Genomic DNA, 27,594 nt, shown 5'->3' with positions numbered 1-27,594 from the left:
CCCCAGTGATAAAAACTCATACAGGAAGAAGAACTGCTCGCCCCCAGTGATAACAACTCATACAAGAAGAAGTGCTTGCCCCCAGTGAAAACAACTCTAACAAGAAGACGTGCTTGCCGCCAGTGATAACAACTCTAACAAGAATAAGTGCTCGCCTCCAGTGATAACAACTCATATAGTGAGAAGAAGTGCTTGCCTTCAGTGATAACAACTCATACAGGAAGAAGTACTCGCTCTCAGTGATAACAACTCATACAGGGAGAAGAAGTGCTCGCCCCCAGTGATAATGACTCGCCCCCTGTGCAGTGGGGCACTCTGATCCGGGCAATAGGGGGAACGATGGGGGTAGTAGTGGCAACCTGGTTCCGTGGCTCAGGGTGGTCAGACCAATGGTAGTCTGCTATGCTCTATTGATAATGTCCGACTACGCCACCCGTGGATTGCGGTTATTAGGAACCGCCGCTGCATGCAGACCGCTGGGGCTGATGAGGTGTGCAGCTAGGGTAGTGTGACTCCCCACGGGAAGAGTGCGGCCCCAGGGCAGTATAATGGATGGTGGGAGTGATGGTGGTGAGAGTCCCAGTACCGGTAGTGCTGGAGGCGCGAAGGAGCACACAGACAATAGGTTGCAGTCCAGGGTCTTTACTGAAACAGGTAAACTGACCCACAAACAGTCCCAGCTAGGAGGGGACCTGGATGTCTGAGAGCAATGGGGAAATTGGCCCTGGCCAGGGTGAGGGTGTAGGCCTACCGTGCTTTCTGCGCTCCTTCTGGCTATCTCCTCGTTATAGGGTAACAGCCCACGTTTCCAAGCTTTCCGTGTATTCTCGCCTGTATGGCCTGCGACGTGGGTTCCTTTCTGCTCCCAGCCTTGTACGGCTTTACTGGTCCGTTCGGTTGTGGCAGGGCCTCCAGGCTTCTTAGGCCAAGGAATATACAGTCCCTTGCGGACTGGTTCTCTGCTGGAGGATGTAGAATCCTCCCAGCCTCAGACACCAAAGTCTGGTAAAGTCAGTCTCTTATCTGCCAAGACAGGCTTGCTTCGCCTCTTGTCTCTGGCTTGTGGCTCTCCTCCTGCCACACTTCCTTTTAGGTGCAGTGCAACTGTCTGTCCCTGCTCTGCTCTGGGACAAGTCTCAGTGCTGAGACAGGCCATCAAGTTCTCTCTAACCCTGCCCCCAGCACCAGCTTTTATAGGGGCAGCCTGCTCCCCTTACTGGCCTGAGACAGGAGGCATTGCATGCTAATGTTCCCCTGACTAGAGAACCTCCCCTTTGCTCTCAGACACAGCTTTAATTACACTTGTGGCATCCAGGCCAGGGTGACACAATAACATCTCATATAAGGAGAAGAAGTGCTCGCCCCCAGTGATAACAACTGATACAGGACGAAGAAGTGCTCACCCCAGTGATAATAACTCATATAAGGAGAAGAAGTGCTCGCCCCCAGTGACAAAAACTCATACAGGAAGAACTGCTCGCCCCCAGTGATAAAAACTCATACAGGAAGAAGAACTGCTCGCCCCCAGTGATAACAACTCATATAGTGAGAAGTCCTCGCCCCCAGTGATAACAACTGATACAGGAAGAAGAAGTACTCGCTCTCAGTGATAACATCTCATATAGGGAGAAGAAGTGCTCGCCCCCAGTGATAACAACTGATACAGGACGAAGAAGTGCTCACCCCAGTGATAACAACTCATATAAGGAGAAGAAGTGCTCGCCCCCAGTGACAAAAACTCATACAGGAAGAACTGCTCGACCACTGTGATGATAACTCATACAGGGAGAAGAAGTGCTCACCCCCAGTGATAACAACTCATATAAGGAGAAGAAGTGCTCACCCCAGTGATACCAACTCATATAGTGAGAAGAAGTGCTCGCCCTCAGTGATAACAACTCGTACAGGGAGAAGAAGTGCTCGCCCCCTGTGATGATAACTCATACAGGGAGAAGAAGTGCTCACCCCCAGTGATAACAACTCATATAAGGAGAAGTGCTCCCCCCAGTGATAACAACTCATGTAAGGAGAAGAAGTGCTCGCCCCCAGTGATAACAACTCATATAAGGAGAAGAAGTGCACGCCCCCTGTGATAACTCATATAGGGAGAAGAGGAGCTCACTCGCCCCCAGTGATAACTCATATAGGGAGAAGAAGTGCTCACCCCCAGTGATAACAACTCATATAGGAAGAAGAAGTGCTCACCCCAGTGATAACAACTCATATAGGAAGAAGTGCTCACCCCCAGTGATGATAACTCATATAGGGAGAAGAAGTGCTCGCCCCAATGATGATAACTCATACAGGAGGAAGAAGTGCTCGTCCCCAGTGATAACAACTCATACAGGAAGAAGTACTCACTCTCAGTAATAACAACTCATATAGGGAGAAGAAGTGCTCGCCCCCAGTGATGATAACTCATATAGGGAGAAGAAGTGCTGGCCCCAATGATGATAACTCATACAGGAGGAAGAAGTGCTCGTCCCCACTGATAACAACTCATATAGGGAGAAGAGGTACTCTCCCCCAGTGATAACAACTCTTATAAGGAGAAGAAGTGCTCACCCCCAGTGATAACAACTCATACAAGAAGAAGTGCTCGCCCCCAGTGATAACAACTCATATATGGAGAAGAAGTGCTCGCCCCCTGTGATAACAACTCATTTAGGAAGAAGACGTGCTCGCCCCCTGTGATAACAACTCATACAACAAGAAGAAGTGCTCGCCCCCAGTGATAACAACTCATATAGTGAGAAGAAGTGCTCGCCCCCAGTGATAACAACTCATAAAGTGAGAAGAAGTGCTTTTCCCCAGTGATAACAACTGATACAGGAAGAAGAAGTGCTCACCCCAGTGATAACAACTCATATAGTGAGAAGTGCTCACCCCAGTGATAACAACTCATGTAGTAAGAAGACGTGCTTGCCCTCAGTGATAACAACTCATATACAGAGAAGAAGTGCTCGCCCCCAGTGATGATAACTCATACAGGGAGAAGAAATGCTCGCCCCCAGTGATAACAACTCATACAAGAAGAAGTTCTCGCCCCCAGTGATAACAACTCATATAGGGAGAAGAAGTGCTCGTCCCCAGTGATGATAACTCATATAAGGAGAAGAAGTACTCGCCCCCAGTGATAACAACTCTAACAAGAAGAAGTGCTTGCCCCCAGTGATAACAACTCATACAAGAAGAAGTGCTCGCCTCCAGTGATAACAACTCATATAGTGAGAAGAAGTGCTCACCCCCAGTGATAACAACTCATACAGGAAGAAGAAGTACTCGCTCTCAGTGATAACAACTCATATAGGAAGGAGAAGAAGTACTCGCTCTCAGTGATGATAACTCATACAGGGAGAAGAAGTGCTCGCCCCCAGTGATAACATCTCATATAGGGAGAAGTACTCACCCCCAGTGATAATAACTCATATAAGGAGACAAAGTGCTCGCCCCCAGTGATAAAAACTCATACAGGAAGAAGAAGTGCTCGCCCCCAGTGATAACAACTGATACAGGAAGAAGAAGTGTTCACCCCAGTAATAACAACTCATATAAAGAGAAGAAGTGCTCGCCCCCTGTGATAAAATCTCATACAGGAAGAAGAACTGCTCGCCCCCAGTGATAAAAACTCATACAGGAAGAATAACTGCTCGCCCCCCGTGATAACATCTCTTATAGGGAGAAGAAGTGTTCGCTCTCAGTGATAAAAACTCATACAGGGAGAAGAAGTGCTCGCCCCCAGTGATAACATCTCATATAGGGAGAAGAAGTGCTCGGCCCCAGTGATAAAAACTCATACAGGAAGAAGAAGTGCTCGCCCCCAGTGATAACTCATACAGGAAGAAGAAGTACTCGCTCTCAGTGATAACAACTCATATAGGAAGGAGAAGAAGTACTCGCTCTCAGTGATGATAACTCATACAGGGAGAAGAAGTGCTCGCCCCCAGTGATAACATCTCATATAGGGAGAAGTACTCACCCCCAGTGATAATAACTCATATAAGGAGACAAAGTGCTCGCCCCCAGTGATAAAAACTCATACAGGAAGAAGAAGTGCTCGCCCCCAGTGATAACAACTGATACAGGAAGAAGAAGTGTTCACCCCAGTAATAACAACTCATATAAAGAGAAGAAGTGCTCGCCCCCTGTGATAAAATCTCATACAGGAAGAAGAACTGCTCGCCCCCAGTGATAAAAACTCATACAGGAAGAATAACTGCTCGCCCCCCGTGATAACATCTCTTATAGGGAGAAGAAGTGCTCGCTCTCAGTGATAACAACTCATACAGGAAGAAGAAGTACTCGCTCTCAGTGATGATAACTCATACAGGGAGAAGAAGTGCTCGCCCCCAGTGATAAAAACTCATACAGGGAGAAGAAGTGCTCGTCCCCAGTGATAACAACTCATATAGGGAGAAGAAGTGCTCGCCCCCAGTGATAACAACTTATACAGGGAGAAGAAGTACTCGCCCACAGTGATAACAACTCATATAGGGAGAATAGTGCTCGCCCCCAGTGATAACAACTGATACAGGAAGAAGAAGTGCTCGCCCCCAGTGATAACAAGTCATATAGTGAGAAGAAGTGCTCACTCCCAGTGATAACAAGTCATATAGTGAGAAGAAGTGCTCACTCCCAGTGATAACAAGTCATATAGTGAGAAGAAGTGCTCGCCCCCAGTGATAACAACTCATACAGGGAGAAGAAGTACTCGCCCACAGTGATAACAACTCATATAGGGAGAATAGTGCTCGCCCCCAGTGATAACAACTGATACAGGAAGAAGAAGTGCTCGGCCCCAGTGATAACAAGTCATATAGTGAGAAGAAGTGCTCACTCCCAGTGATAACAAGTCATATAGTGAGAAGAAGTGCTCACTCCCAGTGATAACAAGTCATATAGTGAGAAGAAGTACTCACTCCCAGTGATAACAACTCATATAGGGAGAAGAAGTTCTCGCCCCCTGTGATAACAACTCATATAGGAAGAAGTACTCACTCTCAGTGATAACATCTCATATAGGGAGAAGAAGTGCTCGGCCCCAGTGATAAAAACTCATACAGGAAGAAGAAGTGCTCACTCCCAGTGATAACAACTCATATAGGGAGAAGAAGTTCTCGCCCCCTGTGATAACAACTCATATAGGAAGAAGTACTCACTCTCAGTGATAACATCTCATATAGGGAGAAGAAGTGCTCGGCCCCAGTGATAAAAACTCATACAGGAAGAAGAAGTGCTCGCCCCCAGTGATAACAACTGATACAGGAAGAAGAAGTGCTCGTCCCCAGTGATAACATCTCATATAGGGAGAAGAAGTGCTCACCCCCAGTGATAACAACTCATATAGGAATAATAAGTACTCACCCCCAGTGATAACATCTCATATAGGGAGAAGAAGTGCTCGCCCCCAGTGATAACAACTGATACAGAAAGAAGAAGTGCTCACCCCCAGTGATAACTGATACAGAAAGAAGAAGTGCTCACCCCTGTGATAACAACTCATATAGTGAGAAGAAGTGCTCACCCCCAGTGATAACAACTCATACAGGGAGAAGAAGTACTCACCCCCAGTGATAACAACTCATAGAAGGAGAAGAAGTGCTCGCCCCCAGTGATAATAACTCATGTAAGGAGAAGAAGTGCTCGCCCCCAGTGATAATAACTCATATAAGGAGAAGTGCATGCCTCCTGTGATAACTCATATAGGGAGAAGAAGTGCTCGCTTGGCCCCAGTGATGATAACTCATATAGGGAGAAGAAGTGCTCGCCCCCAGTGATAACAACTCGTATAGAAAGAAGAAGTGCTCTCCCCCTGTGATGATAACTCATATAGGGAGAAGAAGTGCTCACCCCCAGTGATGATAACTCATATAAGGAGAAGAAGTGCTCACCCCCAGTGATAATTCATATAGGGAGAAGAAGTGCTCGCCCCCAGTGATGATAACTCATATAGGGAGAAGAAGTGCTCGCCCCCTGTGATGATAACTCATATAGGGAGAAGAAGTGCTCGCCCCCAGTGATGATAACTCAAATAGGGAGAAGTGTTCGTCCCCAGTGATGATAACTCATATAGGGAGGAAAAAGTGCTCGGCCCCAGTGATAACAACTCATATAGGAAGAAGAAGTGCTCGCCCCCAGTGATAACAAGTCATATAAGGAGAAGAAGTGCATGCCCCCTGTGATAACTCATATAGGCAGACGAAGTGAAGCCGCTTTATACTTTACAATACAAGTTAATGGGAAGGCTCAAAAAATGCCTGGACATCATATGAAGCATATTGTCATCATTTTTGCTTAAAAGATTGCTTTTGGTTTCTTCATTCAATGGAGTTAAAATAAAATTACAGTAAAAAAAAAGTCAGAAAAACCCTCCAAAACCATTGGAAAAACTCTCAAGAAACAACACAAAAATAAGTCTAAGGAAAGAAAAGGAGAGAGTTTCCTGAAGCATCTTTTGCTTGAAAAACCTCGTTGTTTCGTCTAAGTTTAAAAGGCGTTGTGTGCACATACCCATTCATAGGAAAAGCTTGAGAAACCTGCATCAGTTTTTTTTTTTGCAGAAGAGGAAAATTTTTATAAGGTTATGTTCACACTCAATTTTTTCAGTAGCTTTTGGAGCAGAAATTCTCAAACTCTCCAAACAAATCTCATAGTTTTTGAACTTCTTATGGTTTTTGGAGAATATCAGCTTCAAAAACTGCTGAAAAAAAACTCTGTGTAAGGTCACGTTCACACGTTCAGTATATGGTCAATATTTTACATCAGTATTTATAAGCTAAAACCAGGAGTGGGTGATAAATACAGAAGTGGTGATGTGTTTCTATTATACTTTTCCTCTGATTGTTCCACTCCTGGTTTTGACTTACAAATACTGATGTAAAATACTGGCCAAATGCTGAAAGTGTGAATGTGGCCTTAATATGGCCTTACACTGATGGTAAAATCTGACACTCTGACCAAACGGACTTTTACAATTGTTTCCAGTCCAAACAATCCTCTATGATTACCTGCACTGATACATAGCTGTAAACTTCCAGGGGAGGAGGGAATCCTGCTGATTTGTTGAGCTCTTGGAGACTTGTCTAGATTGGACACAATTGTAACAAACTCTCAACTGTAATAGATATCACCAAAAAATCCACTTAAAGGGGTTTCCAGGCTTTGGTTTCAAGTCTGCAGTCACTCTATGTGACTGTAGACTTGTGAATCCTCACAGAGCGCAGTGTGCCCTCTGTCAGGATTCTCCGGTGCTGGCATTAGGAGTGAGCGGGCACGTGACCACAAGCATGTGATTTACATACATGCGGTCACATGCCAACTAGATGTGCGTTGCCTTGCTCAATACAAATTAATTGAGCGAGGTCGGACACGTGGTCTAAATGTGGCTGGAAGTATGTAAATCACACCGCCACCGGAGAATCCTGACAGCGTGCACTGTGCGCATGATGTGAGGACTCACAAGTCTGCAGTCAGTCACATAGAGTGACTGCAGACTTAAGCCCCAAGCCTGGACAACCCCTTTAAAAAATATTAAACAAGGAGTAATGAAAACTAAACATCCAGACTGTCAGAAAATAAAAACGTAAATTTTATTGTGCCAGTTAAAATATTCCAAATTCGGTACAGAAAAATAGCCTCAAAATAGGGCCAATATCCAAGATGTGTATCCAAAAGAGCAGGCTAGTAATTGGTCATAGCAATAATTAAGGACCATATTATAATGTCCAACTGCCGTAAATGAGAAAAAATAATAATCCCCCCCCACCAAAAAAAAAATAGAGGAGAAAGGGAGTGCACCAAATTTGGAATACTATTTTTGACTGACACAATAAAGGTTAAGTTCTGATTGATTACCCCACCTGATGAAGACGGCTTAGACCGTTGAAACGCGTTGTGGCAGTGGTATTGGAGGAAGAATAAAAGTCGGTTGACATCTACTAAATTGTCCAGTATTCCTTTGGCGCTCCCTGAGACCGCTGCACCATTGTTTACTTGTGAGATATCTCCATGCGGAGCTAAAGCGGCAGGAGCGGCCTGGTCTATTTGGATGTTTGAGGACCTGCGGTATCCAACCACCGGGTTAAACTACTGAGGACCTGCGTTGACGTGGTATCTGGTCCAGCAGGATCGTGTGACCACTTGAGGAGCACGGAGTTGCGAGGCAAACACCGACAGGACGGTACTACAAATAGAGGTGACCCGGAGCCTCATTAATTACACGCTTAATCTTGGTTGTGTAGACGTACACAACCTTCACAGGTGAGTGTACTGGCACTTTTTAAATTCAGCAAATAGCCCTGTGAGTCTACACATGCGCCCTTTCTTTTCTTTTCACATCTGATTGATTAGATGTCACTGACAGCAAGCAAAAACCCTGAAAATGTTGAATAGTGACAACACTACGGCCCCGATTCATCATTTGCAATTTATTGAAGTCACTTTTATTTTTCTTTTATCTTGTGGTATTTGCTGACATTTTTTGTTCCAAATTTTTCAAAATGATGCATGCGCTTCATGAAAAACTGTTTATTTGCAAATTTTTAGCGCAAAAAGTTGCAAATCCTACAAAAAAAATTGCACATTTGTCTAAAAATGCACCAAATTAAAAACTTCACCAGAAACCTTACTCCAAAGGACACTGGAGTGATTGGGGCTGCACGGTGCCTCAGTGGTTAGCACTACAGCCTTGCAGCACTGGGGTCCTGGGTTTAAATCCCACCAAGGACAACATCTGCAAGGAGTTTGTATGTTCTCCCCGTGTTTGCATGGGTTTCCTCCCACAATCCAAAGACATACTGATAGGGAACTTAGATTGTGAGCCCCAATGGGGACAGTGATGATGATGTCTGTAAAGTGATGTGGAATTAATGGCACTACATAAGTGAGTAAAATAAATAAATTGCACAAAAAAATGTGACATTTGGTAAAAGTGTCATTTCATGGATCTGTCTAAAACATCTGGGTAGGCAAAGTTGTCAAGGAAAAATAAAGACAACTTAAAAAGTGGCACAAAACTAGAGAATAAGGTGCAAATAATAAAGCCACATAAAAGGAGTAACTTACTCCAGAAAAGTGGAGAAACAACAATAATGAATTAGGGCCAAAGTGTAAAGGAAAGTTGGCAAACTTATTATACAGCCAATAGGTAAATCACAACTTACCTTTTAAATGTGGTTTTACATAGGACTGCATGTAAACCAACTGCACTATCTGTTCTTATGATATCATTGTGCACACAAGAAACAATAAACTCGCCTCTGTTACATATGTCACATGTCACAGGTTCCTTCTGCATTTCTCTTTTTTCTTCCAGCTATCAATCTTTTCCTGTCTGTCAGGCACATCTCATGTAATAGCTGCTAATTGACAGTGTAATTGACCATTAGCCTCTGCAGTGTCAGCCTGGCCTGGGGCCCTGGAGTTAACAGCTGGACAGACACTTTATATATCTGAGATCTGGAGACAATTGTAGATGAATCCCAGCCTTATTTCCAAAACATGTTTCTCTGTTTGGATGTGACTAGAGAAATCCAGACAACACAGCAACATCAGATACAAGCCGCAGGATGTCAGGAGTGAAGAATCACCATAAATCATGGGAACATTCACAACAGCATATTCTATTCATAGCAAAATCCCTTTAATTTAGCATCTGATAATCTAGAAATTCCAATATTCTGATGCTGGATTCTGTCACAGAACTGCCGAACAGTCTAAAATATCCACAGAGTAGCAGAAGTTCATTCTCATAATGCTGAATTAAAGGTATTTAATTGTATATTGGAGAATTACTGAATGGTTATTATATACATCTAATGGATGTGCCATTTCTGGGGTGGCTGAGGGCTGGTGTTATTAGTTTGGGAGGGGCCAATATCCGTGTCCCCATCCCAGCCTATTAAGATCAGCCCACAGCTGTCTGTTTAGCTTTTGCTGGTTATTAAAAATAGGGGGGACCCCACGTCAGTTTTGTTGGGGTCATCCCTTTTTTAATAACCAGTAAAGGCTACGCAGACAGCTGTGAGCTGATATTAATAGGCTGGAAAGATGCATGGATATTGGCCTCTTCCCAGATTAATAACGCCAGCACCCAGCTGTCTGCTTTCCCTCAGCTTGTTATTAAAAATAAGGGGGACCCCACATAATTTTTTTCATTCATTTATTTATTAGATAAATACAAGTACAGAAAAGTACACACGCAAAGCACTAATTATATATCACACTGACATATTTCTATCTATGATCTTTCTCTATCTTTTCACATCTAACACCTAAACATCTGTCATTTGTATTCTTCATTCTATTCCAGTACTTGTCACATTGATGGTGCACACGGACGGCATACGAATGGTGTCACACTGACACACGGATGGCACATGGACACCAGACCTTACTGTTACTGTTTTTTTCCAGTACCAGAAATATCAGGACGTGTGAAGGGGGTCTTAAGTGAATACAGACTTTCCCATTCCTGAGATAGGAGATGACGGTTGATGCTCATAAAGTTCTATGGAAAACTAACTATCCTTTCAGCAGAACTTGCCGCAGAATGTCTGTATCTGCCTCTAGCGCCTCCTTCCTCCCGCCTCTCATCCCCATAAAATCTTATGAGCACCAACTGTCACCTCCTATCTCAGTAATGGGAAAGTCTGTCATCACTGAATACAGATTTTACTCATGAATTAAGAATAAAAGATCAGTCCCGGAGGAGAAAGAAGCAGATTTCTCTGATGAGATATATTACAAAGTTTCTTATTTTCATGTTTACAATTGATTTATAAAATAACAATATGATGGTTACAGTTTAGTGAATGCATCATGTCCAATTAGATATCTGGGAAGGCTGAGGCTGGGGTACGTGACAACTTTGGCAGCAACACAGGTCACAGCCAAAAATTGCTATGTTTCGCTGCTAAAATGCAACCCTTAGAGTACCGTGACCACAACAAGCAAAAAAATGTCATCCGGTTGGAATTTTTGTGACTTGTCAAGGTCGGAGTACTCTAGTGGTCGCATTGTGACCATGATTTACTTGTAATACACTTCAGTGTAGCAACGACACATAGCGATCTTTGGCCGCACAACTTGTGCCGCAGCGAGCATCGTCTTGGGTTTATGTTGATAAGTGTTGGGGGGCTTTCCTCATCAAAGCTTATCATAGACTTGCCATTCAGGACTCTGGGAAAGCTGGGAGATACCTCAGTGCTTTCTTCCTGGCCAGGTGTTGCCAGGCTGTCAGTTCTCGTCAATGGACCCTTTTCACGTAGACATTCCCAGACAATCCTGGACATGTCCTGGAGATAAAACTTTCCAGGAGAGGAGCTGTGGATTCCGAGCAGCTCGGAGGTAAGTCATGCAGTCATGATGCCATGTTATGACACGGATAAACCTGCACCGAGCAGGAATAGTGTAGCCTGCAGGAGACACACAGCACACAACCCCAACACAACATGTCTGTGCCGACAACCGCATCAAGTCCGGACAGCTCCCCACATCCCCAGCAATAACATCAGGTGACCAGGGATGTACGTAATGTGGGGATCAGGCTGGGACTATACTCTACCACCCATTACAGAACAATTCCTGTAAGCCATGTTCCCACGTAGCGTAAACACTGCGTTTTTTCTTTGTGCAGAAAATCTGCAGTGTAGAACTGTCCAAGCAAAGTGGGTGTGATGTCATGAAAACTCCCGCCACTGCGCGCTTATACACGCTGCTGAACTGTGCGGTATTTTTGGTGCATTTTTTTTTCTCTATGGGGATCCTGGAAAAACGAATGTAAAAAACGCTGTTGCATTTTTAAGTGCATAATCAAAGTTTTTTTTACAGTACCTTAAAAGAAAAAAAAACATTAAAAACTATTGCTTCAAATCTGCACCAAAAAAGGCATCAAATAAAGGGGAAAATGCAGAAAAAAAAAAGCAAAAAACTGAAAATTATTGTTATTGTGTATTATTGTGCAGTCACCTGCAGAAAATATGTAGATAAAAATCAGGATGCATCAGATATAGATAAATAATGTGCATTCTACAAGTATCACTACAGGCAGTGTTCTGGGCAGGACACGCATAATCCATGTATGGTTCAGCAAACTCCCAAAATATATAAACTTTGCAAAAATAAAAAGGATACCTTATTTTTAAACTGATTCCTGAAGCCAGAAGTTTTTCTAGCAGTGGAAATCTGTTTTTTTCTAGTTCCTATTTCTTTTAGATCCACTTAGGCACCAAAAGTTGTGTGTGTGATTCCAGTCTTTAGGGTTGCGTTCACATGAAGTAAAAATGCTGGTATTTTTCTGCTCCTTTTTATCCGCATGTTTTCTGTAGGTGTCGGCGGTAATATATGCAATAACAATCATCTCTAATTATTGTTTCTTTACTGCATTTTTTATGCATTCTGCCCTTTTTTTAATACCTTTTTGGTGCAGATTTGAAGCATTTATTAATGCCGCTTTTTAGTATAGAAAAACTTTGATACCGCACTTAAAAAGAGCTGTGGATTTTATATGCTTTTTTTTTCAGGCTCATAGAAGCCTGTGGAGAAAAAAAGCACCAAAAAACACAGAATTCAACAGCATTAATAATAGCACGATGGGTATGAGTCTTCAAGAACTCACATCCATTTGGACAGTTAAAAACGGCAGATTTCCTATGAACCAAAAAAATGCAGCGGAAAAAAGCACTATTTACGCTACGTGTGAACATAGCCTTAGGGTAGTTTTACATGCTATATTAATGTTGTGTTTTATGTGGTTTAAAAAAAAAAATAAGACGTGCAATCTTCCTTATCATAACGCCTTTCTTTTAAAAATGATTCCTGACATTGACTCTAAAAAAGCCTCCTATCTACATGATAACAGGTGGAGTAATTGTGGTTGGCCTGGCCTCGACAGGCGCGACTCCACCATCGACAGGCAAGTCCAGTTGCTCGACACTTGAGCGCAATTATCAATATGCATTGGCTCAACACAAACTTCACTTTTGACCCTACAAAAACAAGGAGCCCGAGCCACCAGGTCTCTGTAGATCCGCTAGCTGATGTGTCCCAACACATTGAGAGCTGATAACATCGCAGTTATCTTCGATTGCTGTCCGGACTTGTCTGTTTTGGGTTATTTTATTTTTTTTCTTGAAAGGAAATGATTTGCCCAAACAATTACATTTTCCCACCCATCACCCCCGATCCCCCTCCTACCATACATTCCAGTCTGTGCAGAGACGACTAAACTCAACTTGCCTTTCAGTGTAATCATTGGATCCAAGCAAAAGCCACCAAGAAGCTCTAGAGAGAGAGATGGAGCCGCAGGCTGTTAATTCTTTTTGCACTCCTACCAGGCAGCTGTATTTGTGTCCTGGGACAGGTTCGGACAAGATAGCGCCACGGTGGTGATAATAATGTGTCTGTCATCCGACTCTGGCATGTAGGATCTTGCAAACCGCAAATACCGTTAACTGGCTTGAGCGAATCTGTTACGACAGATCCTGGAAATAATGCAGGTATTGCAGTACATATCTGAAGGGTTCAGTAACCAGCATGAATAATTTTACCTTGTTTGGTGCTATCCTGGAAAAGCCTAGGTAAGGACATAAGTGTACTGGTCACGGGCACCATTGTACATCACTTTACTGTTATATAGGATTAACCTACATCAACTAGGATCACCCAGCATATACTCCAGAGCTGCACTCACTATTCTGGTGGTGCAGGCACTGTGTACATACAGTACATTACTGATCCTGAGTTACATCCTGTATTATACTCCAGAGCTGCACTCACTATTCTGCTGGTGCAGTCACTGTGTACTTACATTACATTACTGATCCTGAGTTACATCCTGTATTATACTCCAGAGCTGCACTCACTATTCTGCTGGAGGAGTCACTGTGTACATACATTGCATTACTTATCCTGTACTGATCCTGAGTTACATCCTGTATTATACTCCAGAGCTGCACTCACTATTCTGCTGGTGGAGTCACTGTGTACATACCTTATATTACTGATCCTGAGTTACATCCTGTATTATACTTCAGAGCTGCACTCACTATTCTGCTGGTGCAGTCACTGTGTACATACATTACATTATTGATCCTATACTGATCCTGAGTTACATCCTGTATTATACTCCAGAGCTGCACTCACTATTCTGGTGGTGCAGGCACTGTGTACATACAGTACATTAATGATCCTGAGTTACATCCTGTATTATACTTCAGAGCTGCACTCACTATTCTGCTGGTGCAGTCACTGTGTACATACATTACATTACTGATCCTGTACTGATCCTGAGTTACATCCTGTATTATACTCCAGAGCTGCACTCACTATTCTGGTGGTGCAGGCACTGTGTACATACAGTACATTACTGATCCTGAGTTACATCCTGTATTATACTCCAGAGCTGCACTCACTATTCTGCTGGTGCAGTCACTGTATGAATATATTACATTACTTATCCTGTACTGATCCTGAGTTACATCCTGTATTATACTCCAGAGCTGCACTCACTATTCTGCTGGTGCAGTCACTGTGTACATACATTACATTACTGATCCTGTACTGATCCTGAGTTACATCCTGTATTATACTCCAGAGCTGCACTCACTATTCTGCTGGAGGAGTCACTGTGTACATACATTACATTACTGATCCTGTACTGATCCTGAGTTACACCCTGTATTATACTCCAGAGCTGCACTCACTATTCTGATGGTGGAGTTACTGTGTACATACATTACATTACTGATCCTGAGTTACATCCTGTATTATACTCCAGAGCTGCACTCACTATTCTGCTGGTGCAGTTACTGTGTACATACATTACATTACTGATCCTGTACTGATCCTGAGTTACACCCTGTATTATACTCCAGAGCTGCACTCACTATTCTGATGGTGGAGTTACTGTGTACATACATTACATTACTGATCCTGTACTGATCCTGAGTTACATCCTGTATTATACTCCAGAGCTGCACTCACTATTCTGCTGGTGCAGTCACTGTGTACATACAGTACATTACTGATCCTGTACTGATCCTGAGTTAAATCCTGTATTATACGCCAGAGCGGCACTCACTATTCTGCTGGTGCAGTCACTGTGTACATACATTACATTACTGATCCTGTACTGATCCTGAGTTACATCCTGTATTATACTCCAGAGCTGCACTCACTATTCTGATGGTGGAGTTACTGTGTACATACATTACATTACTGATCCTGTACTGATCCTGAGTTACATCCTGTATTATACTCCAGAGCTGCACTCACTATTCTGCTGGTGCAGTCACTGTGTACATACATTACATTACTTATCCTGTACTGATCCTGAGTTACATCCTGTATTATACTCCAGAGCTGCACTCATTATTCTGCTGGTGGAGTCACTGTGTACATACCTTATATTACTGATCCTGAGTTACATCCTGTATTATACTTCAGAGCTGCACTCACTATTCTGCTGGTGCAGTCACTGTGTACATACATTACATTATTGATCCTATACTGATCCTGAGTTACATCCTGTATTATACTCCAGAGCTGCACTCACTATTCTGGTGGTGCAGGCACTGTGTACATACAGTACATTACTGATCCTGAGTTACATCCTGTATTATACTTCAGAGCTGCACTCACTATTCTGCTGGTGCAGTCACTGTGTACATACATTACATTACTGATCCTGTACTGATCCTGAGTTACATCCTGTATTATACTCCAGAGCTGCACTCACTATTCTGGTGGTGCAGGCACTGTGTACATACAGTACATTACTGATCCTGAGTTACATCCTGTATTATACTCCAGAGCTGCACTCACTATTCTGCTGGTGCAGTCACTGTATAAATATATTACATTACTTATCCTGTACTGATCCTGAGTTACATCCTGTATTATACTCCAGAGCTGCACTCACTATTCTGCTGGTGCAGTCACTGTGTACATACATTACATTACTGATCCTGTACTGATCCTGAGTTACATCCTGTATTATACTCCAGAGCTGCACTCACTATTCTGCTGGAGGAGTCACTGTGTACATACATTACATTACTTATCCTGTACTGATCCTGAGTTACATCCTGTATTATACTCCAGAGCTGCATTCACTATTCTGCTGGTGGAGTCACTGTGTACCTACATTACATTACTGATCCTGAGTTACATCCTGTATTATACTTCAGAGCTGCACTCACTATTCTGCTGGTGCAGTCACTGTGTACATACATTACATTACTTATCCTGTACTGATCCTGAGTTACATCCTGTATTATACTCCAGAGCGGCACTCACTATTCTGAAGGTGGAGTTACTGTGTACATACATTACATTACTGATCCTGTACTGATCCTGAGTTACATCCTGTATTATACTCCAGAGCTGCACTCACTATTCTGCTGGTGCAGTTACTGTGTACATACATTACATTACTGATCCTGTACTGATCCTGAGTTACACCCTGTATTATACTCCACAGCTGCACTCACTATTCTGATGGTGGAGTTACTGTGTACATACATTACATTACTGATCCTGTACTGATCCTGAGTTACATCCTGTATTATACTCCAGAGCTGCACTCACTATTCTGCTGGTGCAGTTACTGTGTACATACATTACATTACTGATCCTGTACTGATCCTGAGTTACACCCTGTATTATACTCCAGAGCTGCACTCACTATTCTGATGGTGGAGTTACTGTGTACATACATTACATTACTGATCCTGTACTGATCCTGAGTTACATCCTGTATTATACTCCAGAGCTGCACTCACTATTCTGCTGGTGCAGTCACTGTGTACATACAGTACATTACTGATCCTGTACTGATCCTGAGTTACATCCTGTATTATACGCCAGAGCGGCACTCACTATTCTGCTGGTGCAGTCACTGTGTACATACATTACATTACTGATCCTGTACTGATCCTGAGTTACATCCTGTATTATACTCCAGAGCTGCACTCACTATTCTGATGGTGGAGTTACTGTGTACATACATTACATTACTGATCCTGTACTGATCCTGAGTTACATCCTGTATTATACTCCAGAGCTGCACTCACTATTCTGCTGGTGCAGTCACTGTGTACATACATTACATTACTTATCCTGTACTGATCCTGAGTTACATCCTGTATTATACTCCAGAGCTGCACTCATTATTCTGCTGGTGGAGTCACTGTGTACATACCTTATATTACTGATCCTGAGTTACATCCTGTATTATACTCCAGAGCTGCACTCACTATTCTGCTGGTGCAGTCACTGTGTACATACATTACATTATTGATCCTATACTGATCCTGAGTTACATCCTGTATTATACTCCAGAGCTGCACTCACTATTCTGGTGGTGCAGGCACTGTGTACATACAGTACATTAATGATCCTGAGTTACATCCTGTATTATACTTCAGAGCTGCACTCACTATTCTGCTGGTGCAGTCACTGTGTACATACATTACATTACTGATCCTGTACTGATCCTGAGTTACATCCTGTATTATACTCCAGAGCTGCACTCACTATTCTGGTGGTGCAGGCACTGTGTACATACAGTACATTACTGATCCTGAGTTACATCCTGTATTATACTCCAGAGCTGCACTCACTATTCTGCTGGTGCAGTCACTGTATAAATATATTACATTACTTATCCTGTACTGATCCTGAGTTACATCCTGTATTATACTCCAGAGCTGCACTCACTATTCTGCTGGTGCAGTCACTGTGTACATACATTACATTACTGATCCTGTACTGATCCTGAGTTACATCCTGTATTATACTCCAGAGCTGCACTCACTATTCTGCTGGAGGAGTCACTGTGTACATACATTACATTACTGATCCTGTACTGATCCTGAGTTACACCCTGTATTATACTCCAGAGCTGCACTCACTATTCTGATGGTGGAGTTACTGTGTACATACATTACATTACTGATCCTGAGTTACATCCTGTATTATACTCCAGAGCTGCACTCACTATTCTGCTGGTGCAGTTACTGTGTACATACATTACATTACTGATCCTGTACTGATCCTGAGTTACACCCTGTATTATACTCCAGAGCTGCACTCACTATTCTGATGGTGGAGTTACTGTGTACATACATTACATTACTGATCCTGTACTGATCCTGAGTTACATCCTGTATTATACTCCAGAGCTGCACTCACTATTCTGATGGTGGAGTTACTGTGTACATACATTACATTACTGATCCTGTACTGATCCTGAGTTACATCCTGTATTATACTCCAGAGCTGCACTCACTATTCTGCTGGTGCAGTCACTGTGTACATACATTACATTACTTATCCTGTACTGATCCTGAGTTACATCCTGTATTATACTCCAGAGCTGCACTCATTATTCTGCTGGTGGAGTCACTGTGTACATACCTTATATTACTGATCCTGAGTTACATCCTGTATTATACTTCAGAGCTGCACTCACTATTCTGCTGGTGCAGTCACTGTGTACATACATTACATTATTGATCCTATACTGATCCTGAGTTACATCCTGTATTATACTCCAGAGCTGCACTCACTATTCTGGTGGTGCAGGCACTGTGTACATACAGTACATTACTGATCCTGAGTTACATCCTGTATTATACTTCAGAGCTGCACTCACTATTCTGCTGGTGCAGTCACTGTGTACATACATTACATTACTGATCCTGTACTGATCCTGAGTTACATCCTGTATTATACTCCAGAGCTGCACTCACTATTCTGGTGGTGCAGGCACTGTGTACATACAGTACATTACTGATCCTGAGTTACATCCTGTATTATACTCCAGAGCTGCACTCACTATTCTGCTGGTGCAGTCACTGTATAAATATATTACATTACTTATCCTGTACTGATCCTGAGTTACATCCTGTATTATACTCCAGAGCTGCACTCACTATTCTGCTGGTGCAGTCACTGTGTACATACATTACATTACTGATCCTGTACTGATCCTGAGTTACATCCTGTATTATACTCCAGAGCTGCACTCACTATTCTGCTGGAGGAGTCACTGTGTACATACATTACATTACTTATCCTGTACTGATCCTGAGTTACATCCTGTATTATACTCCAGAGCTGCATTCACTATTCTGCTGGTGGAGTCACTGTGTACCTACATTACATTACTGATCCTGAGTTACATCCTGTATTTTACTTCAGAGCTGCACTCACTATTCTGCTGGTGCAGTCACTGTGTACATACATTACATTACTTATCCTGTACTGATCCTGAGTTACATCCTGTATTATACTCCAGAGCGGCACTCACTATTCTGAAGGTGGAGTTACTGTGTACATACATTACATTACTGATCCTGTACTGATCCTGAGTTACATCCTGTATTATACTCCAGAGCTGCACTCACTATTCTGCTGGTGCAGTTACTGTGTACATACATTACATTACTGATCCTGTACTGATCCTGAGTTACACCCTGTATTATACTCCACAGCTGCACTCACTATTCTGATGGTGGAGTTACTGTGTACATACATTACATTACTGATCCTGTACTGATCCTGAGTTACATCCTGTATTATACTCCAGAGCTGCACTCACTATTCTGCTGGTGCAGTTACTGTGTACATACATTACATTACTGATCCTGTACTGATCCTGAGTTACACCCTGTATTATACTCCAGAGCTGCACTCACTATTCTGATGGTGGAGTTACTGTGTACATACATTACATTACTGATCCTGTACTGATCCTGAGTTACATCCTGTATTATACTCCAGAGCTGCACTCACTATTCTGCTGGTGCAGTCACTGTGTACATACAGTACATTACTGATCCTGTACTGATCCTGAGTTACATCCTGTATTATACGCCAGAGCGGCACTCACTATTCTGCTGGTGCAGTCACTGTGTACATACATTACATTACTGATCCTGTACTGATCCTGAGTTACATCCTGTATTATACTCCAGAGCTGCACTCACTATTCTGATGGTGGAGTTACTGTGTACATACATTACATTACTGATCCTGTACTGATCCTGAGTTACATCCTGTATTATACTCCAGAGCTGCACTCACTATTCTGCTGGTGCAGTCACTGTGTACATACATTACATTACTTATCCTGTACTGATCCTGAGTTACATCCTGTATTATACTCCAGAGCTGCACTCATTATTCTGCTGGTGGAGTCACTGTGTACATACCTTATATTACTGATCCTGAGTTACATCCTGTATTATACTTCAGAGCTGCACTCACTATTCTGCTGGTGCAGTCACTGTGTATATACATTACATTATTGATCCTATACTGATCCTGAGTTACATCCTGTATTATACTCCAGAGCTGCACTCACTATTCTGGTGGTGCAGGCACTGTGTACATACAGTACATTACTGATCCTGAGTTACATCCTGTATTATACTTCAGAGCTGCACTCACTATTCTGCTGGTGCAGTCACTGTGTACATACATTACATTACTGATCCTGTACTGATCCTGAGTTACATCCTGTATTATACTCCAGAGCTGCACTCACTATTCTGGTGGTGCAGGCACTGTGTACATACAGTACATTACTGATCCTGAGTTACATCCTGTATTATACTCAAGAGCTGCACTCACTATTCTGCTGGTGCAGTCACTGTATAAATATATTACATTACTTATCCTGTACTGATCCTGAGTTACATCCTGTATTATACTCCAGAGCTGCACTCACTATTCTGCTGGTGCAGTCACTGTGTACATACATTACATTACTGATCCTGTACTGATCCTGAGTTACATCCTGTATTATACTCCAGAGCTGCACTCACTATTCTGCTGGAGGAGTCACTGTGTACATACATTACATTACTTATCCTGTACTGATCCTGAGTTACATCCTGTATTATACTCCAGAGCTGCATTCACTATTCTGCTGGTGCAGTCACTGTATAAATATATTACATTACTTATCCTGTACTGATCCTGAGTTACATCCTGTATTATACTCCAGAGCTGCACTCACTATTCTGCTGGTGCAGTCACTGTGTACATACATTACATTACTTATCCTGTACTGATCCTGAGTTACATCCTGTATTATACTCCAGAGCTGCATTCACTTTTCTGCTGGTGGAGTCACTGTGTACCTACATTACATTACTGATCCTGAGTTACATCCTGTATTATACTTCAGAGCTGCACTCACTATTCTGCTGGTGCAGTCACTGTGTACATACATTACATTACTTATCCTGTACTGATCCTGAGTTACATCCTGTATTATACTCCAGAGCGGCACTCACTATTCTGATGGTGGAGTTACTGTGTACATACATTACATTACTGATCCTGTACTGATCCTGAGTTACATCCTGTATTATACTCCAGAGCTGCACTCACTATTCTGCTGGTGCAGTTACTGTGTACATACATTACATTACTGATCCTGTACTGATCCTGAGTTACACCCTGTATTATACTCCAGAGCTGCACTCACTATTCTGATGGTGGAGTTACTGTGTACATACATTACATTACTGATCCTGTACTGATCCTGAGTTACATCCTGTATTATACTCCAGAGCTGCACTCACTATTCTGCTGGTGCAGTTACTGTGTACATACATTACATTACTGATCCTGTACTGATCCTGAGTTACACCCTGTATTATACTCCAGAGCTGCACTCACTATTCTGATGGTGGAGTTACTGTGTACATACATTACATTACTGATCCTGTACTGATCCTGAGTTACATCCTGTATTATACTCCAGAGCTGCACTCACTATTCTGCTGGTGCAGTCACTGTGTACATACATTACATTACTGATCCTGTACTGATCCTGAGTTACATCCTGTATTATACGCCAGAGCGGCACTCACTATTCTGCTGGTGCAGTCACTGTGTACATACATTACATTACTGATCCTGTACTGATCCTGAGTTACATCCTGTATTATACTCCAGAGCTGCACTCACTATTCTGATGGTGGAGTTACTGTGTACATACATTACATTACTGATCCTGTACTGATCCTGAGTTACATCCTGTATTATACTCCAGAGCTGCACTCACTATTCTGGTGGTGCAGGCACTGTGTACATACAGTACATTACTGATCCTGAGTTACATCCTGTATTATACTCCAGAGCTGCACTCACTATTCTGCTGGTGCAGTCACTGTATAAATATATTACATTACTTATCCTGTACTGATCCTGAGTTACATCCTGTATTATACTCCAGAGCTGCACTCACTATTCTGCTGGTGCAGTCACTGTGTACATACATTACATTACTTATCCTGTACTGATCCTGAGTTACATCCTGTATTATACTCCAGAGCTGCATTCACTTTTCTGCTGGTGGAGTCACTGTGTACCTACATTACATTACTGATCCTGAGTTACATCCTGTATTATACTTCAGAGCTGCACTCACTATTCTGCTGGTGCAGTCACTGTGTACATACATTACATTACTTATCCTGTACTGATCCTGAGTTACATCCTGTATTATACTCCAGAGCGGCACTCACTATTCTGATGGTGGAGTTACTGTGTACATACATTACATTACTGATCCTGTACTGATCCTGAGTTACATCCTGTATTATACTCCAGAGCTGCACTCACTATTCTGCTGGTGCAGTTACTGTGTACATACATTACATTACTGATCCTGTACTGATCCTGAGTTACACCCTGTATTATACTCCAGAGCTGCACTCACTATTCTGATGGTGGAGTTACTGTGTACATACATTACATTACTGATCCTGAGTTACATCCTGTATTATACTTCAGAGCTGCACTCACTATTCAGCTGGTGCAGTCACTGTGTACATACATTACATTACTGATCCTGTACAGATCCTGAGTTACCTCCTGTATTATACTCCAGAGCTGCACTCACTATTCTGCTGGTGCAGTCACTGTGTACATACATTACATTACTGATCCTGCACTGATCCTGAGTTACATCCTGTATTATACTCCAGAGCTGCACTCACTATTCTGCTGGTGCAGTTACTGTGTACATACATTACATTACTGATCCTGTACTGATCCTGAGTTACATCCTGTATTATACTCCAGAGCTGCACTCACTATTCAGCTGGTGCAGTCACTGTGTACATACATTACATTACTGATCCTGTACAGATCCTGAGTTACCTCCTGTATTATACTCCAGAGCTGCACTCACTATTCTGCTGGTGCAGTCACTGTGTACATACATTACATTACTGATCCTGTACTGATCCTGAGTTACATCCTGTATTATACTCCAGAGCTGCACTCACTATTCTGATGGTGGAGTTACTGTGTACATACATTACATTACTGATCCTGTACTGATCCTGAGTTACATCCTGTATTATACTCCAGAGCTGCACTCACTATTCTGCTGGTGCAGTCACTGTGTACATACATTACATTACTGATCCTGTACTGATTCTGAGTTACATCCTGTATTATACGCCAGAGCGGCACTCACTATTCTGCTGGTGCAGTCACTGTGTACATACATTACATTACTGATCCTGTACTGATCCTGAGTTACATCGTGTATTATACTCCAGAGCTGCACTCACTATTCTGATGGTGGAGTTACTGTGTACATACATTACATTACTGATCCTGTACTGATCCTGAGTTACATCCTGTATTATACTCCAGAGCTGCACTCACTATTCTGGTGGTGCAGGCACTGTGTACATACAGTACATTACTGATCCTGAGTTACATCCTGTATTATACTCCAGAGCTGCACTCACTATTCTGCTGGTGCAGTCACTGTATAAATATATTACATTACTTATCCTGTACTGATCCTGAGTTACATCCTGTATTATACTCCAGAGCTGCACTCACTATTCTGCTGGTGCAGTCACTGTGTACATACATTACATTACTGATCCTGTACTGATCCTGAGTTACATCCTGTATTATACTCCAGAGCTGCACTCACTATTCTGCTGGAGGAGTCACTGTGTACATATATTACATTACTTATCCTGTACTGATCCTGAGTTACATCCTGTATTATACTCCAGAGCTGCATTCACTATTCTGCTGGTGGAGTCACTGTGTACCTACATTACATTACTGATCCTGAGTTACATCCTGTATTATACTTCAGAGCTGCACTCACTATTCTGCTGTTGCAGTCACTGTGTACATACATTACATTACTTATCCTGTACTGATCCTGCGTTACATCCTGTATTATACTCCAGAGCGGCACTCACTATTCTGATGGTGGAGTTACTGTGTACATACATTACATTACTGATCCTGTACTGATCCTGAGTTACATCCTGTATTATACTCCAGAGCTGCACTCACTATTCTGCTGGTGCAGTTACTGTGTACATACATTACATTACTGATCCTGTACTGATCCTGAGTTACACCCTGTATTATACTCCATAGCTGCACTCACTATTCTGATGGTGGAGTTACTGTGTACATACTTTACATTACTGATCCTGTACTGATCCTGAGTTACATCCTGTATTATACTCCAGAGCTGCACTCACTATTCTGCTGGTGCAGTCACTGTGTACATACATTACATTACTGATCCTGTACTGATCCTGAGTTACATCCTGTATTATACGCCAGAGCGGCACTCACTATTCTGCTGGTGCAGTCACTGTGTACATACATTACATTACTGATCCTGTACTGATCCTGAGTTACATCCTGTATTATACTCCAGAGCTGCACTCACTATTCTGATGGTGGAGTTACTGTGTACATATATTACATTACTGATCCTGTACTGATCCTGAGTTACATCCTGTATTATACTCCAGAGCTGCACTCACTATTCTGGTGGTGCAGGCACTGTGTACATACAGTACATTACTGATCCTGAGTTACATCCTGTATTATACTCCAGAGCTGCACTCACTATTCTGCTGGTGCAGTCACTGTATAAATATATTACATTACTTATCCTGTACTGATCCTGAGTTACATCCTGTATTATACTCCAGAGCTGCACTCACTATTCTGCTGGTGCAGTCACTGTGTACATACATTACATTACTTATCCTGTACTGATCCTGAGTTACATCCTGTATTATACTCCAGAGCTGCATTCACTATTCTGCTGGTGGAGTCACTGTGTACCTACATTACATTACTGATCCTGAGTTACATCCTGTATTATACTTCAGAGCTGCACTCACTATTCTGCTGGTGCAGTCACTGTGTACATACATTACATTACTTATCCTGTACTGATCCTGAGTTACATCCTGTATTATACTCCAGAGCGGCACTCACTATTCTGATGGTGGAGTTACTGTGTACATACATTACATTACTGATCCTGTACTGATCCTGAGTTACATCCTGTATTATACTCCAGAGCTGCACTCACTATTCTGCTGGTGCAGTTACTGTGTACATACATTACATTACTGATCCTGTACTGATCCTGAGTTACACCCTGTATTATACTCCAGAGCTGCACTCACTATTCTGATGGTGGAGTTACTGTGTACATACATTACATTACTGATCCTGAGTTACATCCTGTATTATACTTCAGAGCTGCACTCACTATTCAGCTGGTGCAGTCACTGTGTACATACATTACATTACTGATCCTGTACAGATCCTGAGTTACCTCCTGTATTATACTCCAGAGCTGCACTCACTATTCTGCTGGTGCAGTCACTGTGTACATACAGTACATTACTGATCCTGTACTGATCCTGAGTTACATCCTGTATTATACTCCAGAGCTGCACTCACTATTCTGCTGGTGCAGTTACTGTGTACATACATTACATTACTGATCCTGTACTGATCCTGAGTTACATCCTGTATTATACTCCAGAGCTGCACTCACTATTCAGCTGGTGCAGTCACTGTGTACATACATTACATTACTGATCCTGTACAGATCCTGAGTTACCTCCTGTATTATACTCCAGAGCTGCACTCACTATTCTGCTGGTGCAGTCACTGTGTACATACATTACATTACTGATCCTGTACTGATCCTGAGTTACATCCTGTATTATACTCCAGAGCTGCACTCACTATTCTGATGGTGGAGTTACTGTGTACATACATTACATTACTGATCCTGTACTGATTCTGAGTTACATCCTGTATTATACGCCAGAGCGGCACTCACTATTCTGCTGGTGCAGTCACTGTGTACATACATTACATTACTGATCCTGTACTGATCCTGAGTTACATCCTGTATTATACTCCAGAGCTGCACTCACTATTCTGATGGTGGAGTTACTGTGTACATACATTACATTACTGATCCTGTACTGATCCTGAGTTACATCCTGTATTATACTCCAGAGCTGCACTCACTATTCTGGTGGTGCAGGCACTGTGTACATACAGTACATTACTGATCCTGAGTTACATCCTGTATTATACTCCAGAGCTGCACTCACTATTCTGCTGGTGCAGTCACTGTATAAATATATTACATTACTTATCCTGTACTGATCCTGAGTTACATCCTGTATTATACTCCAGAGCTGCACTCACTATTCTGCTGGTGCAGTCACTGTGTACATACATTACATTACTGATCCTGTACTGATCCTGAGTTACATCCTGTATTATACTCCAGAGCTGCATTCACTATTCTGCTGGAGGAGTCACTGTGTACATATATTACATTACTTATCCTGTACTGATCCTGAGTTACATCCTGTATTATACTCCAGAGCTGCACTCACTATTCTGCTGGAGGAGTCACTGTGTACATATATTACATTACTTATCCTGTACTGATCCTGAGTTACATCCTGTATTATACTCCAGAGCTGCATTCACTATTCTGCTGGTGGAGTCACTGTGTACCTACATTACATTACTGATCCTGAGTTACATCCTGTATTATACTTCAGAGCTGCACTCACTATTCTGCTGTTGCAGTCACTGTGTACATACATTACATTACTTATCCTGTACTGATCCTGAGTTACATCCTGTATTATACTCCAGAGCGGCACTCACTATTCTGATGGTGGAGTTACTGTGTACATACATTACATTACTGATCCTGTACTGATCCTGAGTTACATCCTGTATTATACTCCAGAGCTGCACTCACTATTCTGCTGGTGCAGTTACTGTGTACATACATTACATTACTGATCCTGTACTGATCCTGAGTTACACCCTGTATTATACTCCAGAGCTGCACTCACTATTCTGATGGTGGAGTTACTGTGTACATACATTACATTACTGATCCTGTACTGATCCTGAGTTACATCCTGTATTATACTCCAGAGCTGCACTCACTATTCTGCTGGTGCAGTTACTGTGTACATACATTACATTACTGATCCTGTACTGATCCTGAGTTACACCCTGTATTATACTCCAGAGCTGCACTCACTATTCTGATGGTGGAGTTACTGTGTACATACTTTACATTACTGATCCTGTACTGATCCTGAGTTACATCCTGTATTATACTCCAGAGCTGCACTCACTATTCTGCTGGTGCAGTCACTGTGTACATACATTACATTACTGATCCTGTACTGATCCTGAGTTACATCCTGTATTATACGCCAGAGCGGCACT

General features: G+C 42.5%; 1 protein-coding gene and 1 long non-coding RNA gene across 8 annotated transcripts in view; one reads left to right on the top strand and one right to left on the bottom strand.

The window, feature by feature from the left end:
- Positions 1 to 27,594, bottom strand: part of TP73 (tumor protein p73) — a 201,833-nt gene that overhangs the window by 50,614 nt on the left and 123,625 nt on the right. The window lies entirely within an intron of this gene.
- Positions 13,476 to 27,594, top strand: part of LOC141172374 (uncharacterized) — a 48,384-nt gene continuing 34,265 nt past the window's right edge. Inside the window, exon 1 of the long non-coding RNA XR_012252465.1 lies at positions 13,476 to 13,577. This is a non-coding gene — a long non-coding RNA (uncharacterized lncRNA). The remainder of the gene's footprint in view (positions 13,578 to 27,594) is intronic.

Source organism: Phyllobates terribilis, unplaced genomic scaffold (genome assembly GCF_046119375.1).
Source record: "Phyllobates terribilis strain yellow unplaced genomic scaffold, ASM4611937v1 Scaffold_12__6_contigs__length_324123572, whole genome shotgun sequence".
NCBI lineage: Eukaryota > Metazoa > Chordata > Amphibia > Anura > Dendrobatidae > Phyllobates > Phyllobates terribilis.
This window is presented reverse-complemented; position numbering and strand designations above follow the sequence as displayed.